General features: G+C 51.4%; 12 non-coding genes across 12 annotated transcripts; all 12 read right to left on the bottom strand.

The window, feature by feature from the left end:
• Nucleotides 1-164: 164 nt before the first annotated feature.
• LOC124763357 lies at nucleotides 165-283 on the bottom strand. Its single transcript, XR_007012644.1, has one exon. It is a non-coding gene; the product is annotated as a 5S ribosomal RNA (ribosomal RNA).
• A 1,182-nt stretch (nucleotides 284-1,465) lies between these two features.
• Nucleotides 1,466-1,584, bottom strand: LOC124763356. Its single transcript, XR_007012643.1, has one exon. It is a non-coding gene; the product is annotated as a 5S ribosomal RNA (ribosomal RNA).
• A 1,183-nt stretch (nucleotides 1,585-2,767) lies between these two features.
• LOC124763355 lies at nucleotides 2,768-2,886 on the bottom strand. The gene has a single exon (XR_007012642.1). It is a non-coding gene; the product is annotated as a 5S ribosomal RNA (ribosomal RNA).
• A 1,183-nt stretch (nucleotides 2,887-4,069) lies between these two features.
• LOC124763354 lies at nucleotides 4,070-4,188 on the bottom strand. The gene has a single exon (XR_007012641.1). It is a non-coding gene; the product is annotated as a 5S ribosomal RNA (ribosomal RNA).
• Nucleotides 4,189-5,371: 1,183 nt separating this feature from the next.
• LOC124763352 lies at nucleotides 5,372-5,490 on the bottom strand. Its single transcript, XR_007012640.1, has one exon. It is a non-coding gene; the product is annotated as a 5S ribosomal RNA (ribosomal RNA).
• Nucleotides 5,491-6,675: 1,185 nt separating this feature from the next.
• On the bottom strand, nucleotides 6,676-6,794 carry LOC124763351. Its single transcript, XR_007012639.1, has one exon. It is a non-coding gene; the product is annotated as a 5S ribosomal RNA (ribosomal RNA).
• A 1,185-nt stretch (nucleotides 6,795-7,979) lies between these two features.
• On the bottom strand, nucleotides 7,980-8,098 carry LOC124763350. The gene has a single exon (XR_007012638.1). It is a non-coding gene; the product is annotated as a 5S ribosomal RNA (ribosomal RNA).
• Nucleotides 8,099-9,281: 1,183 nt separating this feature from the next.
• On the bottom strand, nucleotides 9,282-9,400 carry LOC124763384. The gene has a single exon (XR_007012669.1). It is a non-coding gene; the product is annotated as a 5S ribosomal RNA (ribosomal RNA).
• A 1,182-nt stretch (nucleotides 9,401-10,582) lies between these two features.
• LOC124763383 lies at nucleotides 10,583-10,701 on the bottom strand. Its single transcript, XR_007012668.1, has one exon. It is a non-coding gene; the product is annotated as a 5S ribosomal RNA (ribosomal RNA).
• Nucleotides 10,702-11,884: 1,183 nt separating this feature from the next.
• LOC124763373 lies at nucleotides 11,885-12,003 on the bottom strand. The gene has a single exon (XR_007012659.1). It is a non-coding gene; the product is annotated as a 5S ribosomal RNA (ribosomal RNA).
• Nucleotides 12,004-13,186: 1,183 nt separating this feature from the next.
• LOC124763361 lies at nucleotides 13,187-13,305 on the bottom strand. The gene has a single exon (XR_007012648.1). It is a non-coding gene; the product is annotated as a 5S ribosomal RNA (ribosomal RNA).
• Nucleotides 13,306-14,488: 1,183 nt separating this feature from the next.
• Nucleotides 14,489-14,607, bottom strand: LOC124763349. Its single transcript, XR_007012637.1, has one exon. It is a non-coding gene; the product is annotated as a 5S ribosomal RNA (ribosomal RNA).
• Between the last annotated feature and the right edge of the window lie 205 nt (nucleotides 14,608-14,812).

Genomic DNA, 14,812 nt, shown 5'->3' with positions numbered 1-14,812 from the left:
TTCGCGCATTCTTGCTCAAACTGAGTCCATTACTGCAATTTCGTATCTTACGTCTGATACAGTGGTTTAAAATGCTTGTGGAAGCATCTTTGTCAACACCTGAAAGTTAGTATGAAAAGAGGACTGGCAGGTGCAGCGACGTAAAAATGAAAAAAATGAGATAGAGCCAACAGCACCCGGTGTTCCCAGGCGGTCACCCATCCAAGTACTAACCGGGCCCGATGTTGCTTAACTTCGGTGATCGGACGAGAACCGGTGTATTCAACATGGTATGGCCGTTGGCGTCCTTATACTGTAGCCGCGCCACAGAAGAAGCGTTCGCCTCTTCTCCCAACACACGCAATCGCCGCTTTCCGTGGCACATTTGACGCAAAGCATGTCTTTCCACCTCGAAGGTGGCGCGGAGTGCGCGCTCGCCTCGGCGTCTCATAGGCGACTGCCGAACCAAGGTGAGGCGCACAACACAGCTGCTGGATGCACCGCCTGTCATTCGTTGGTGCGTGCGGCCTCCGACACTGGCTGGCGACGCACCTTGTTCCTGTCATCCGGCGCGGGGCTTGCGCGCGGTGTCCTGCTGGACCGACGGAAGCTTTCTCACCTGCCTGACGCGCGCCGCGCTTCCAGATATTTGCGTAATTTGCGCGGTGCATTCTCGCCTGTCGTGTCGCCTCCCCTTCCGTCCCGACTTGTCCCGACTTTGCTCGACTGCCGCTCGCTGCCGCTCGGGTCGCGGTCCATTTGACAGCACAAGCGCGAGAAACGTCTGCGGGAGGACAAATGAATCAATTTATGATTACAAATCGAATTTGGAGCTGTACGCCGCTGCAGAACGATAGGCGCTATCGTATTTCGGAGCATACCGCCCGATTCGTACTGTTTTGTCGTTTTCAAAGACCTCCTGGCAAACTTGGTTAGCACATTCTCCTTCAAACTGAGTTAGTTGCTGCAGTTTCGTTTCTTACGGCCGTTTAAAATGCTTAAGGAAGTCTCTTTGTCACAACAGAAAGGTGGTATGGAAAGAGGGCTGGCAGGAGTAGCGACTAAAAAGCGAAAAATGAACACAGCCAGAGTTCCCAGGCGCTCACCCTTCCGAGTACTAACGTTGCTGCTTCACTTCGGTGATCGGACGAGAACAGAAGATTTTTCTTCTTCTTCTTCTTCTTCTTTTTTGTTTGTTTGTTTCTGTTTATTTACTTTGCGGAATTTAGCACCGCTACAAAACAGTAGGCCCTGACGTATTTCAAAACTCATCTGTCGATTCGTAGTGTGTTGTTATTTCCGAGGCGTTCTAGCAATCTTCTTTCGCGCATTCTTGCTCAAACTGAGTCCATTACTGCAATTTCGTATCTTACGTCTGATACAGTGGTTTAAAATGCTTGTGGAAGCATCTTTGTCAACACCTGAAAGTTAGTATGAAAAGAGGACTGGCAGGTGCAGCGACGTAAAAATGAAAAAAATGAGATAGAGCCAACAGCACCCGGTGTTCCCAGGCGGTCACCCATCCAAGTACTAACCGGGCCCGATGTTGCTTAACTTCGGTGATCGGACGAGAACCGGTGTATTCAACATGGTATGGCCGTTGGCGTCCTTATACTGTAGCCGCGCCACAGAAGAAGCGTTCGCCTCTTCTCCCAACACACGCAATCGCCGCTTTCCGTGGCACATTTGACGCAAAGCATGTCTTTCCACCTCGAAGGTGGCGCGGAGTGCGCGCTCGCCTCGGCGTCTCATAGGCGACTGCCGAACCAAGGTGAGGCGCACAACACAGCTGCTGGATGCACCGCCTGTCATTCGTTTGGTGCGTGCGGCCTCCGACACTGGCTGGCGACGCACCTTGTTCCTGTCATCCGGCGCGGGGCTTGCGCGCGGTGTCCTGCTGGACCGACGGAAGCTTTCTCACCTGCCTGACGCGCGCCGCGCTTCCAGATATTTGCGTAATTTGCGCGGTGCATTCTCGCCTGTCGTGTCGCCTCCCCTTCCGTCCCGACTTGTCCCGACTTTGCTCGACTGCCGCTCGCTGCCGCTCGGGTCGCGGTCCATTTGACAGCACAAGCGCGAGAAACGTCTGCGGGAGGACAAATGAATCAATTTATGATTACAAATCGAATTTGGAGCTGTACGCCGCTGCAGAACGATAGGCGCTATCGTATTTCGGAGCATACCGCCCGATTCGTACTGTTTTGTCGTTTTCAAAGACCTCCTGGCAAACTTGGTTAGCACATTCTCCTTCAAACTGAGTTAGTTGCTGCAGTTTCGTTTCTTACGGCCGTTTAAAATGCTTAAGGAAGTCTCTTTGTCACAACAGAAAGGTGGTATGGAAAGAGGGCTGGCAGGAGTAGCGACTAAAAAGCGAAAAATGAACACAGCCAGAGTTCCCAGGCGCTCACCCTTCCGAGTACTAACGTTGCTGCTTCACTTCGGTGATCGGACGAGAACAGAAGATTTTTCTTCTTCTTCTTCTTCTTCTTTTTTGTTTGTTTGTTTCTGTTTATTTACTTTGCGGAATTTAGCACCGCTACAAAACAGTAGGCCCTGACGTATTTCAAAACTCATCTGTCGATTCGTAGTGTGTTGTTATTTCCGAGGCGTTCTAGCAATCTTCTTTCGCGCATTCTTGCTCAAACTGAGTCCATTACTGCAATTTCGTATCTTACGTCTGATACAGTGGTTTAAAATGCTTGTGGAAGCATCTTTGTCAACACCTGAAAGTTAGTATGAAAAGAGGACTGGCAGGTGCAGCGACGTAAAAATGAAAAAAATGAGATAGAGCCAACAGCACCCGGTGTTCCCAGGCGGTCACCCATCCAAGTACTAACCGGGCCCGATGTTGCTTAACTTCGGTGATCGGACGAGAACCGGTGTATTCAACATGGTATGGCCGTTGGCGTCCTTATACTGTAGCCGCGCCACAGAAGAAGCGTTCGCCTCTTCTCCCAACACACGCAATCGCCGCTTTCCGTGGCACATTTGACGCAAAGCATGTCTTTCCACCTCGAAGGTGGCGCGGAGTGCGCGCTCGCCTCGGCGTCTCATAGGCGACTGCCGAACCAAGGTGAGGCGCACAACACAGCTGCTGGATGCACCGCCTGTCATTCGTTTGGTGCGTGCGGCCTCCGACACTGGCTGGCGACGCACCTTGTTCCTGTCATCCGGCGCGGGGCTTGCGCGCGGTGTCCTGCTGGACCGACGGAAGCTTTCTCACCTGCCTGACGCGCGCCGCGCTTCCAGATATTTGCGTAATTTGCGCGGTGCATTCTCGCCTGTCGTGTCGCCTCCCCTTCCGTCCCGACTTGTCCCGACTTTGCTCGACTGCCGCTCGCTGCCGCTCGGGTCGCGGTCCATTTGACAGCACAAGCGCGAGAAACGTCTGCGGGAGGACAAATGAATCAATTTATGATTACAAATCGAATTTGGAGCTGTACGCCGCTGCAGAACGATAGGCGCTATCGTATTTCGGAGCATACCGCCCGATTCGTACTGTTTTGTCGTTTTCAAAGACCTCCTGGCAAACTTGGTTAGCACATTCTCCTTCAAACTGAGTTAGTTGCTGCAGTTTCGTTTCTTACGGCCGTTTAAAATGCTTAAGGAAGTCTCTTTGTCACAACAGAAAGGTGGTATGGAAAGAGGGCTGGCAGGAGTAGCGACTAAAAAGCGAAAAATGAACACAGCCAGAGTTCCCAGGCGCTCACCCTTCCGAGTACTAACGTTGCTGCTTCACTTCGGTGATCGGACGAGAACAGAAGATTTTTCTTCTTCTTCTTCTTCTTCTTTTTTGTTTGTTTGTTTCTGTTTATTTACTTTGCGGAATTTAGCACCGCTACAAAACAGTAGGCCCTGACGTATTTCAAAACTCATCTGTCGATTCGTAGTGTGTTGTTATTTCCGAGGCGTTCTAGCAATCTTCTTTCGCGCATTCTTGCTCAAACTGAGTCCATTACTGCAATTTCGTATCTTACGTCTGATACAGTGGTTTAAAATGCTTGTGGAAGCATCTTTGTCAACACCTGAAAGTTAGTATGAAAAGAGGACTGGCAGGTGCAGCGACGTAAAAATGAAAAAAATGAGATAGAGCCAACAGCACCCGGTGTTCCCAGGCGGTCACCCATCCAAGTACTAACCGGGCCCGATGTTGCTTAACTTCGGTGATCGGACGAGAACCGGTGTATTCAACATGGTATGGCCGTTGGCGTCCTTATACTGTAGCCGCGCCACAGAAGAAGCGTTCGCCTCTTCTCCCAACACACGCAATCGCCGCTTTCCGTGGCACATTTGACGCAAAGCATGTCTTTCCACCTCGAAGGTGGCGCGGAGTGCGCGCTCGCCTCGGCGTCTCATAGGCGACTGCCGAACCAAGGTGAGGCGCACAACACAGCTGCTGGATGCACCGCCTGTCATTCGTTTGGTGCGTGCGGCCTCCGACACTGGCTGGCGACGCACCTTGTTCCTGTCATCCGGCGCGGGGCTTGCGCGCGGTGTCCTGCTGGACCGACGGAAGCTTTCTCACCTGCCTGACGCGCGCCGCGCTTCCAGATATTTGCGTAATTTGCGCGGTGCATTCTCGCCTGTCGTGTCGCCTCCCCTTCCGTCCCGACTTGTCCCGACTTTGCTCGACTGCCGCTCGCTGCCGCTCGGGTCGCGGTCCATTTGACAGCACAAGCGCGAGAAACGTCTGCGGGAGGACAAATGAATCAATTTATGATTACAAATCGAATTTGGAGCTGTACGCCGCTGCAGAACGATAGGCGCTATCGTATTTCGGAGCATACCGCCCGATTCGTACTGTTTTGTCGTTTTCAAAGACCTCCTGGCAAACTTGGTTAGCACATTCTCCTTCAAACTGAGTTAGTTGCTGCAGTTTCGTTTCTTACGGCCGTTTAAAATGCTTAAGGAAGTCTCTTTGTCACAACAGAAAGGTGGTATGGAAAGAGGGCTGGCAGGAGTAGCGACTAAAAAGCGAAAAATGAACACAGCCAGAGTTCCCAGGCGCTCACCCTTCCGAGTACTAACGTTGCTGCTTCACTTCGGTGATCGGACGAGAACAGAAGATTTTTCTTCTTCTTCTTCTTCTTCTTTTTTGTTTGTTTGTTTCTGTTTATTTACTTTGCGGAATTTAGCACCGCTACAAAACAGTAGGCCCTGACGTATTTCAAAACTCATCTGTCGATTCGTAGTGTGTTGTTATTTCCGAGGCGTTCTAGCAATCTTCTTTCGCGCATTCTTGCTCAAACTGAGTCCATTACTGCAATTTCGTATCTTACGTCTGATACAGTGGTTTAAAATGCTTGTGGAAGCATCTTTGTCAACACCTGAAAGTTAGTATGAAAAGAGGACTGGCAGGTGCAGCGACGTAAAAATGAAAAAAATGAGATAGAGCCAACAGCACCCGGTGTTCCCAGGCGGTCACCCATCCAAGTACTAACCGGGCCCGATGTTGCTTAACTTCGGTGATCGGACGAGAACCGGTGTATTCAACATGGTATGGCCGTTGGCGTCCTTATACTGTAGCCGCGCCACAGAAGAAGCGTTCGCCTCTTCTCCCAACACACGCAATCGCCGCTTTCCGTGGCACATTTGACGCAAAGCATGTCTTTCCACCTCGAAGGTGGCGCGGAGTGCGCGCTCGCCTCGGCGTCTCATAGGCGACTGCCGAACCAAGGTGAGGCGCACAACACAGCTGCTGGATGCACCGCCTGTCATTCGTTGGTGCGTGCGGCCTCCGACACTGGCTGGCGACGCACCTTGTTCCTGTCATCCGGCGCGGGGCTTGCGCGCGGTGTCCTGCTGGACCGACGGAAGCTTTCTCACCTGCCTGACGCGCGCCGCGCTTCCAGATATTTGCGTAATTTGCGCGGTGCATTCTCGCCTGTCGTGTCGCCTCCCCTTCCGTCCCGACTTGTCCCGACTTTGCTCGACTGCCGCTCGCTGCCGCTCGGGTCGCGGTCCATTTGACAGCACAAGCGCGAGAAACGTCTGCGGGAGGACAAATGAATCAATTTATGATTACAAATCGAATTTGGAGCTGTACGCCGCTGCAGAACGATAGGCGCTATCGTATTTCGGAGCATACCGCCCGATTCGTACTGTTTTGTCGTTTTCAAAGACCTCCTGGCAAACTTGGTTAGCACATTCTCCTTCAAACTGAGTTAGTTGCTGCAGTTTCGTTTCTTACGGCCGTTTAAAATGCTTAAGGAAGTCTCTTTGTCACAACAGAAAGGTGGTATGGAAAGAGGGCTGGCAGGAGTAGCGACTAAAAAGCGAAAAATGAACACAGCCAGAGTTCCCAGGCGCTCACCCTTCCGAGTACTAACGTTGCTGCTTCACTTCGGTGATCGGACGAGAACAGAAGATTTTTCTTCTTCTTCTTCTTCTTCTTCTTTTTTGTTTGTTTGTTTCTGTTTATTTACTTTGCGGAATTTAGCACCGCTACAAAACAGTAGGCCCTGACGTATTTCAAAACTCATCTGTCGATTCGTAGTGTGTTGTTATTTCCGAGGCGTTCTAGCAATCTTCTTTCGCGCATTCTTGCTCAAACTGAGTCCATTACTGCAATTTCGTATCTTACGTCTGATACAGTGGTTTAAAATGCTTGTGGAAGCATCTTTGTCAACACCTGAAAGTTAGTATGAAAAGAGGACTGGCAGGTGCAGCGACGTAAAAATGAAAAAAATGAGATAGAGCCAACAGCACCCGGTGTTCCCAGGCGGTCACCCATCCAAGTACTAACCGGGCCCGATGTTGCTTAACTTCGGTGATCGGACGAGAACCGGTGTATTCAACATGGTATGGCCGTTGGCGTCCTTATACTGTAGCCGCGCCACAGAAGAAGCGTTCGCCTCTTCTCCCAACACACGCAATCGCCGCTTTCCGTGGCACATTTGACGCAAAGCATGTCTTTCCACCTCGAAGGTGGCGCGGAGTGCGCGCTCGCCTCGGCGTCTCATAGGCGACTGCCGAACCAAGGTGAGGCGCACAACACAGCTGCTGGATGCACCGCCTGTCATTCGTTGGTGCGTGCGGCCTCCGACACTGGCTGGCGACGCACCTTGTTCCTGTCATCCGGCGCGGGGCTTGCGCGCGGTGTCCTGCTGGACCGACGGAAGCTTTCTCACCTGCCTGACGCGCGCCGCGCTTCCAGATATTTGCGTAATTTGCGCGGTGCATTCTCGCCTGTCGTGTCGCCTCCCCTTCCGTCCCGACTTGTCCCGACTTTGCTCGACTGCCGCTCGCTGCCGCTCGGGTCGCGGTCCATTTGACAGCACAAGCGCGAGAAACGTCTGCGGGAGGACAAATGAATCAATTTATGATTACAAATCGAATTTGGAGCTGTACGCCGCTGCAGAACGATAGGCGCTATCGTATTTCGGAGCATACCGCCCGATTCGTACTGTTTTGTCGTTTTCAAAGACCTCCTGGCAAACTTGGTTAGCACATTCTCCTTCAAACTGAGTTAGTTGCTGCAGTTTCGTTTCTTACGGCCGTTTAAAATGCTTAAGGAAGTCTCTTTGTCACAACAGAAAGGTGGTATGGAAAGAGGGCTGGCAGGAGTAGCGACTAAAAAGCGAAAAATGAACACAGCCAGAGTTCCCAGGCGCTCACCCTTCCGAGTACTAACGTTGCTGCTTCACTTCGGTGATCGGACGAGAACAGAAGATTTTTCTTCTTCTTCTTCTTCTTCTTCTTTTTTGTTTGTTTGTTTCTGTTTATTTACTTTGCGGAATTTAGCACCGCTACAAAACAGTAGGCCCTGACGTATTTCAAAACTCATCTGTCGATTCGTAGTGTGTTGTTATTTCCGAGGCGTTCTAGCAATCTTCTTTCGCGCATTCTTGCTCAAACTGAGTCCATTACTGCAATTTCGTATCTTACGTCTGATACAGTGGTTTAAAATGCTTGTGGAAGCATCTTTGTCAACACCTGAAAGTTAGTATGAAAAGAGGACTGGCAGGTGCAGCGACGTAAAAATGAAAAAAATGAGATAGAGCCAACAGCACCCGGTGTTCCCAGGCGGTCACCCATCCAAGTACTAACCGGGCCCGATGTTGCTTAACTTCGGTGATCGGACGAGAACCGGTGTATTCAACATGGTATGGCCGTTGGCGTCCTTATACTGTAGCCGCGCCACAGAAGAAGCGTTCGCCTCTTCTCCCAACACACGCAATCGCCGCTTTCCGTGGCACATTTGACGCAAAGCATGTCTTTCCACCTCGAAGGTGGCGCGGAGTGCGCGCTCGCCTCGGCGTCTCATAGGCGACTGCCGAACCAAGGTGAGGCGCACAACACAGCTGCTGGATGCACCGCCTGTCATTCGTTTGGTGCGTGCGGCCTCCGACACTGGCTGGCGACGCACCTTGTTCCTGTCATCCGGCGCGGGGCTTGCGCGCGGTGTCCTGCTGGACCGACGGAAGCTTTCTCACCTGCCTGACGCGCGCCGCGCTTCCAGATATTTGCGTAATTTGCGCGGTGCATTCTCGCCTGTCGTGTCGCCTCCCCTTCCGTCCCGACTTGTCCCGACTTTGCTCGACTGCCGCTCGCTGCCGCTCGGGTCGCGGTCCATTTGACAGCACAAGCGCGAGAAACGTCTGCGGGAGGACAAATGAATCAATTTATGATTACAAATCGAATTTGGAGCTGTACGCCGCTGCAGAACGATAGGCGCTATCGTATTTCGGAGCATACCGCCCGATTCGTACTGTTTTGTCGTTTTCAAAGACCTCCTGGCAAACTTGGTTAGCACATTCTCCTTCAAACTGAGTTAGTTGCTGCAGTTTCGTTTCTTACGGCCGTTTAAAATGCTTAAGGAAGTCTCTTTGTCACAACAGAAAGGTGGTATGGAAAGAGGGCTGGCAGGAGTAGCGACTAAAAAGCGAAAAATGAACACAGCCAGAGTTCCCAGGCGCTCACCCTTCCGAGTACTAACGTTGCTGCTTCACTTCGGTGATCGGACGAGAACAGAAGATTTTTCTTCTTCTTCTTCTTCTTCTTTTTTGTTTGTTTGTTTCTGTTTATTTACTTTGCGGAATTTAGCACCGCTACAAAACAGTAGGCCCTGACGTATTTCAAAACTCATCTGTCGATTCGTAGTGTGTTGTTATTTCCGAGGCGTTCTAGCAATCTTCTTTCGCGCATTCTTGCTCAAACTGAGTCCATTACTGCAATTTCGTATCTTACGTCTGATACAGTGGTTTAAAATGCTTGTGGAAGCATCTTTGTCAACACCTGAAAGTTAGTATGAAAAGAGGACTGGCAGGTGCAGCGACGTAAAAATGAAAAAAATGAGATAGAGCCAACAGCACCCGGTGTTCCCAGGCGGTCACCCATCCAAGTACTAACCGGGCCCGATGTTGCTTAACTTCGGTGATCGGACGAGAACCGGTGTATTCAACATGGTATGGCCGTTGGCGTCCTTATACTGTAGCCGCGCCACAGAAGAAGCGTTCGCCTCTTCTCCCAACACACGCAATCGCCGCTTTCCGTGGCACATTTGACGCAAAGCATGTCTTTCCACCTCGAAGGTGGCGCGGAGTGCGCGCTCGCCTCGGCGTCTCATAGGCGACTGCCGAACCAAGGTGAGGCGCACAACACAGCTGCTGGATGCACCGCCTGTCATTCGTTGGTGCGTGCGGCCTCCGACACTGGCTGGCGACGCACCTTGTTCCTGTCATCCGGCGCGGGGCTTGCGCGCGGTGTCCTGCTGGACCGACGGAAGCTTTCTCACCTGCCTGACGCGCGCCGCGCTTCCAGATATTTGCGTAATTTGCGCGGTGCATTCTCGCCTGTCGTGTCGCCTCCCCTTCCGTCCCGACTTGTCCCGACTTTGCTCGACTGCCGCTCGCTGCCGCTCGGGTCGCGGTCCATTTGACAGCACAAGCGCGAGAAACGTCTGCGGGAGGACAAATGAATCAATTTATGATTACAAATCGAATTTGGAGCTGTACGCCGCTGCAGAACGATAGGCGCTATCGTATTTCGGAGCATACCGCCCGATTCGTACTGTTTTGTCGTTTTCAAAGACCTCCTGGCAAACTTGGTTAGCACATTCTCCTTCAAACTGAGTTAGTTGCTGCAGTTTCGTTTCTTACGGCCGTTTAAAATGCTTAAGGAAGTCTCTTTGTCACAACAGAAAGGTGGTATGGAAAGAGGGCTGGCAGGAGTAGCGACTAAAAAGCGAAAAATGAACACAGCCAGAGTTCCCAGGCGCTCACCCTTCCGAGTACTAACGTTGCTGCTTCACTTCGGTGATCGGACGAGAACAGAAGATTTTTCTTCTTCTTCTTCTTCTTCTTTTTTGTTTGTTTGTTTCTGTTTATTTACTTTGCGGAATTTAGCACCGCTACAAAACAGTAGGCCCTGACGTATTTCAAAACTCATCTGTCGATTCGTAGTGTGTTGTTATTTCCGAGGCGTTCTAGCAATCTTCTTTCGCGCATTCTTGCTCAAACTGAGTCCATTACTGCAATTTCGTATCTTACGTCTGATACAGTGGTTTAAAATGCTTGTGGAAGCATCTTTGTCAACACCTGAAAGTTAGTATGAAAAGAGGACTGGCAGGTGCAGCGACGTAAAAATGAAAAAAATGAGATAGAGCCAACAGCACCCGGTGTTCCCAGGCGGTCACCCATCCAAGTACTAACCGGGCCCGATGTTGCTTAACTTCGGTGATCGGACGAGAACCGGTGTATTCAACATGGTATGGCCGTTGGCGTCCTTATACTGTAGCCGCGCCACAGAAGAAGCGTTCGCCTCTTCTCCCAACACACGCAATCGCCGCTTTCCGTGGCACATTTGACGCAAAGCATGTCTTTCCACCTCGAAGGTGGCGCGGAGTGCGCGCTCGCCTCGGCGTCTCATAGGCGACTGCCGAACCAAGGTGAGGCGCACAACACAGCTGCTGGATGCACCGCCTGTCATTCGTTTGGTGCGTGCGGCCTCCGACACTGGCTGGCGACGCACCTTGTTCCTGTCATCCGGCGCGGGGCTTGCGCGCGGTGTCCTGCTGGACCGACGGAAGCTTTCTCACCTGCGTGACGCGCGCCGCGCTTCCAGATATTTGCGTAATTTGCGCGGTGCATTCTCGCCTGTCGTGTCGCCTCCCCTTCCGTCCCGACTTGTCCCGACTTTGCTCGACTGCCGCTCGCTGCCGCTCGGGTCGCGGTCCATTTGACAGCACAAGCGCGAGAAACGTCTGCGGGAGGACAAATGAATCAATTTATGATTACAAATCGAATTTGGAGCTGTACGCCGCTGCAGAACGATAGGCGCTATCGTATTTCGGAGCATACCGCCCGATTCGTACTGTTTTGTCGTTTTCAAAGACCTCCTGGCAAACTTGGTTAGCACATTCTCCTTCAAACTGAGTTAGTTGCTGCAGTTTCGTTTCTTACGGCCGTTTAAAATGCTTAAGGAAGTCTCTTTGTCACAACAGAAAGGTGGTATGGAAAGAGGGCTGGCAGGAGTAGCGACTAAAAAGCGAAAAATGAACACAGCCAGAGTTCCCAGGCGCTCACCCTTCCGAGTACTAACGTTGCTGCTTCACTTCGGTGATCGGACGAGAACAGAAGATTTTTCTTCTTCTTCTTCTTCTTCTTTTTTGTTTGTTTGTTTCTGTTTATTTACTTTGCGGAATTTAGCACCGCTACAAAACAGTAGGCCCTGACGTATTTCAAAACTCATCTGTCGATTCGTAGTGTGTTGTTATTTCCGAGGCGTTCTAGCAATCTTCTTTCGCGCATTCTTGCTCAAACTGAGTCCATTACTGCAATTTCGTATCTTACGTCTGATACAGTGGTTTAAAATGCTTGTGGAAGCATCTTTGTCAACACCTGAAAGTTAGTATGAAAAGAGGACTGGCAGGTGCAGCGACGTAAAAATGAAAAAAATGAGATAGAGCCAACAGCACCCGGTGTTCCCAGGCGGTCACCCATCCAAGTACTAACCGGGCCCGATGTTGCTTAACTTCGGTGATCGGACGAGAACCGGTGTATTCAACATGGTATGGCCGTTGGCGTCCTTATACTGTAGCCGCGCCACAGAAGAAGCGTTCGCCTCTTCTCCCAACACACGCAATCGCCGCTTTCCGTGGCACATTTGACGCAAAGCATGTCTTTCCACCTCGAAGGTGGCGCGGAGTGCGCGCTCGCCTCGGCGTCTCATAGGCGACTGCCGAACCAAGGTGAGGCGCACAACACAGCTGCTGGATGCACCGCCTGTCATTCGTTTGGTGCGTGCGGCCTCCGACACTGGCTGGCGACGCACCTTGTTCCTGTCATCCGGCGCGGGGCTTGCGCGCGGTGTCCTGCTGGACCGACGGAAGCTTTCTCACCTGCCTGACGCGCGCCGCGCTTCCAGATATTTGCGTAATTTGCGCGGTGCATTCTCGCCTGTCGTGTCGCCTCCCCTTCCGTCCCGACTTGTCCCGACTTTGCTCGACTGCCGCTCGCTGCCGCTCGGGTCGCGGTCCATTTGACAGCACAAGCGCGAGAAACGTCTGCGGGAGGACAAATGAATCAATTTATGATTACAAATCGAATTTGGAGCTGTACGCCGCTGCAGAACGATAGGCGCTATCGTATTTCGGAGCATACCGCCCGATTCGTACTGTTTTGTCGTTTTCAAAGACCTCCTGGCAAACTTGGTTAGCACATTCTCCTTCAAACTGAGTTAGTTGCTGCAGTTTCGTTTCTTACGGCCGTTTAAAATGCTTAAGGAAGTCTCTTTGTCACAACAGAAAGGTGGTATGGAAAGAGGGCTGGCAGGAGTAGCGACTAAAAAGCGAAAAATGAACACAGCCAGAGTTCCCAGGCGCTCACCCTTCCGAGTACTAACGTTGCTGCTTCACTTCGGTGATCGGACGAGAACAGAAGATTTTTCTTCTTCTTCTTCTTCTTCTTTTTTGTTTGTTTGTTTCTGTTTATTTACTTTGCGGAATTTAGCACCGCTACAAAACAGTAGGCCCTGACGTATTTCAAAACTCATCTGTCGATTCGTAGTGTGTTGTTATTTCCGAGGCGTTCTAGCAATCTTCTTTCGCGCATTCTTGCTCAAACTGAGTCCATTACTGCAATTTCGTATCTTACGTCTGATACAGTGGTTTAAAATGCTTGTGGAAGCATCTTTGTCAACACCTGAAAGTTAGTATGAAAAGAGGACTGGCAGGTGCAGCGACGTAAAAATGAAAAAAATGAGATAGAGCCAACAGCACCCGGTGTTCCCAGGCGGTCACCCATCCAAGTACTAACCGGGCCCGATGTTGCTTAACTTCGGTGATCGGACGAGAACCGGTGTATTCAACATGGTATGGCCGTTGGCGTCCTTATACTGTAGCCGCGCCACAGAAGAAGCGTTCGCCTCTTCTCCCAACACACGCAATCGCCGCTTTCCGTGGCACATTTGACGCAAAGCATGTCTTTCCACCTCGAAGGTGGCGCGGAGTGCGCGCTCGCCTCGGCGTCTCATAGGCGACTGCCGAACCAAGGTGAGGCGCACAACACAGCTGCTGGATGCACCGCCTGTCATTCGTTTGGTGCGTGCGGCCTCCGACACTGGCTGGCGACGCACCTTGTTCCTGTCATCCGGCGCGGGGCTTGCGCGCGGTGTCCTGCTGGACCGACGGAAGCTTTCTCACCTGCCTGACGCGCGCCGCGCTTCCAGATATTTGCGTAATTTGCGCGGTGCATTCTCGCCTGTCGTGTCGCCTCCCCTTCCGTCCCGACTTGTCCCGACTTTGCTCGACTGCCGCTCGCTGCCGCTCGGGTCGCGGTCCATTTGACAGCACAAGCGCGAGAAACGTCTGCGGGAGGACAAATGAATCAATTTATGATTACAAATCGAATTTGGAGCTGTACGCCGCTGCAGAACGATAGGCGCTATCGTATTTCGGAGCATACCGCCCGATTCGTACTGTTTTGTCGTTTTCAAAGACCTCCTGGCAAACTTGGTTAGCACATTCTCCTTCAAACTGAGTTAGTTGCTGCAGTTTCGTTTCTTACGGCCGTTTAAAATGCTTAAGGAAGTCTCTTTGTCACAACAGAAAGGTGGTATGGAAAGAGGGCTGGCAGGAGTAGCGACTAAAAAGCGAAAAATGAACACAGCCAGAGTTCCCAGGCGCTCACCCTTCCGAGTACTAACGTTGCTGCTTCACTTCGGTGATCGGACGAGAACAGAAGATTTTTCTTCTTCTTCTTCTTCTTCTTTTTTGTTTGTTTGTTTCTGTTTATTTACTTTGCGGAATTTAGCACCGCTACAAAACAGTAGGCCCTGACGTATTTCAAAACTCATCTGTCGATTCGTAGTGTGTTGTTATTTCCGAGGCGTTCTAGCAATCTTCTTTCGCGCATTCTTGCTCAAACTGAGTCCATTACTGCAATTTCGTATCTTACGTCTGATACAGTGGTTTAAAATGCTTGTGGAAGCATCTTTGTCAACACCTGAAAGTTAGTATGAAAAGAGGACTGGCAGGTGCAGCGACGTAAAAATGAAAAAAATGAGATAGAGCCAACAGCACCCGGTGTTCCCAGGCGGTCACCCATCCAAGTACTAACCGGGCCCGATGTTGCTTAACTTCGGTGATCGGACGAGAACCGGTGTATTCAACATGGTATGGCCGTTGGCGTCCTTATACTGTAGCCGCGCCACAGAAGAAGCGTTCGCCTCTTCTCCCAACACACGCAATCGCCGCTTTCCGTGGCACATTTGACGCAAAGCATGTCTTTCCACCTCGAAGGTGGCGCGGAGTGCGCGCTCGCCTCGGCGTCTCATAGGCGACTGCCGAACCAAGGTGAGGCGCACAACACAGCTGCTGGATGCACCGCCTGTC

The sequence above is a fragment of the Schistocerca piceifrons genome, unplaced genomic scaffold (genome assembly GCF_021461385.2).
Source record: "Schistocerca piceifrons isolate TAMUIC-IGC-003096 unplaced genomic scaffold, iqSchPice1.1 HiC_scaffold_618, whole genome shotgun sequence".
NCBI lineage: Eukaryota > Metazoa > Arthropoda > Insecta > Orthoptera > Acrididae > Schistocerca > Schistocerca piceifrons.
Note: the sequence above shows the minus strand (reverse complement) of the source record. Positions and strands in the feature narration are given on the sequence as shown.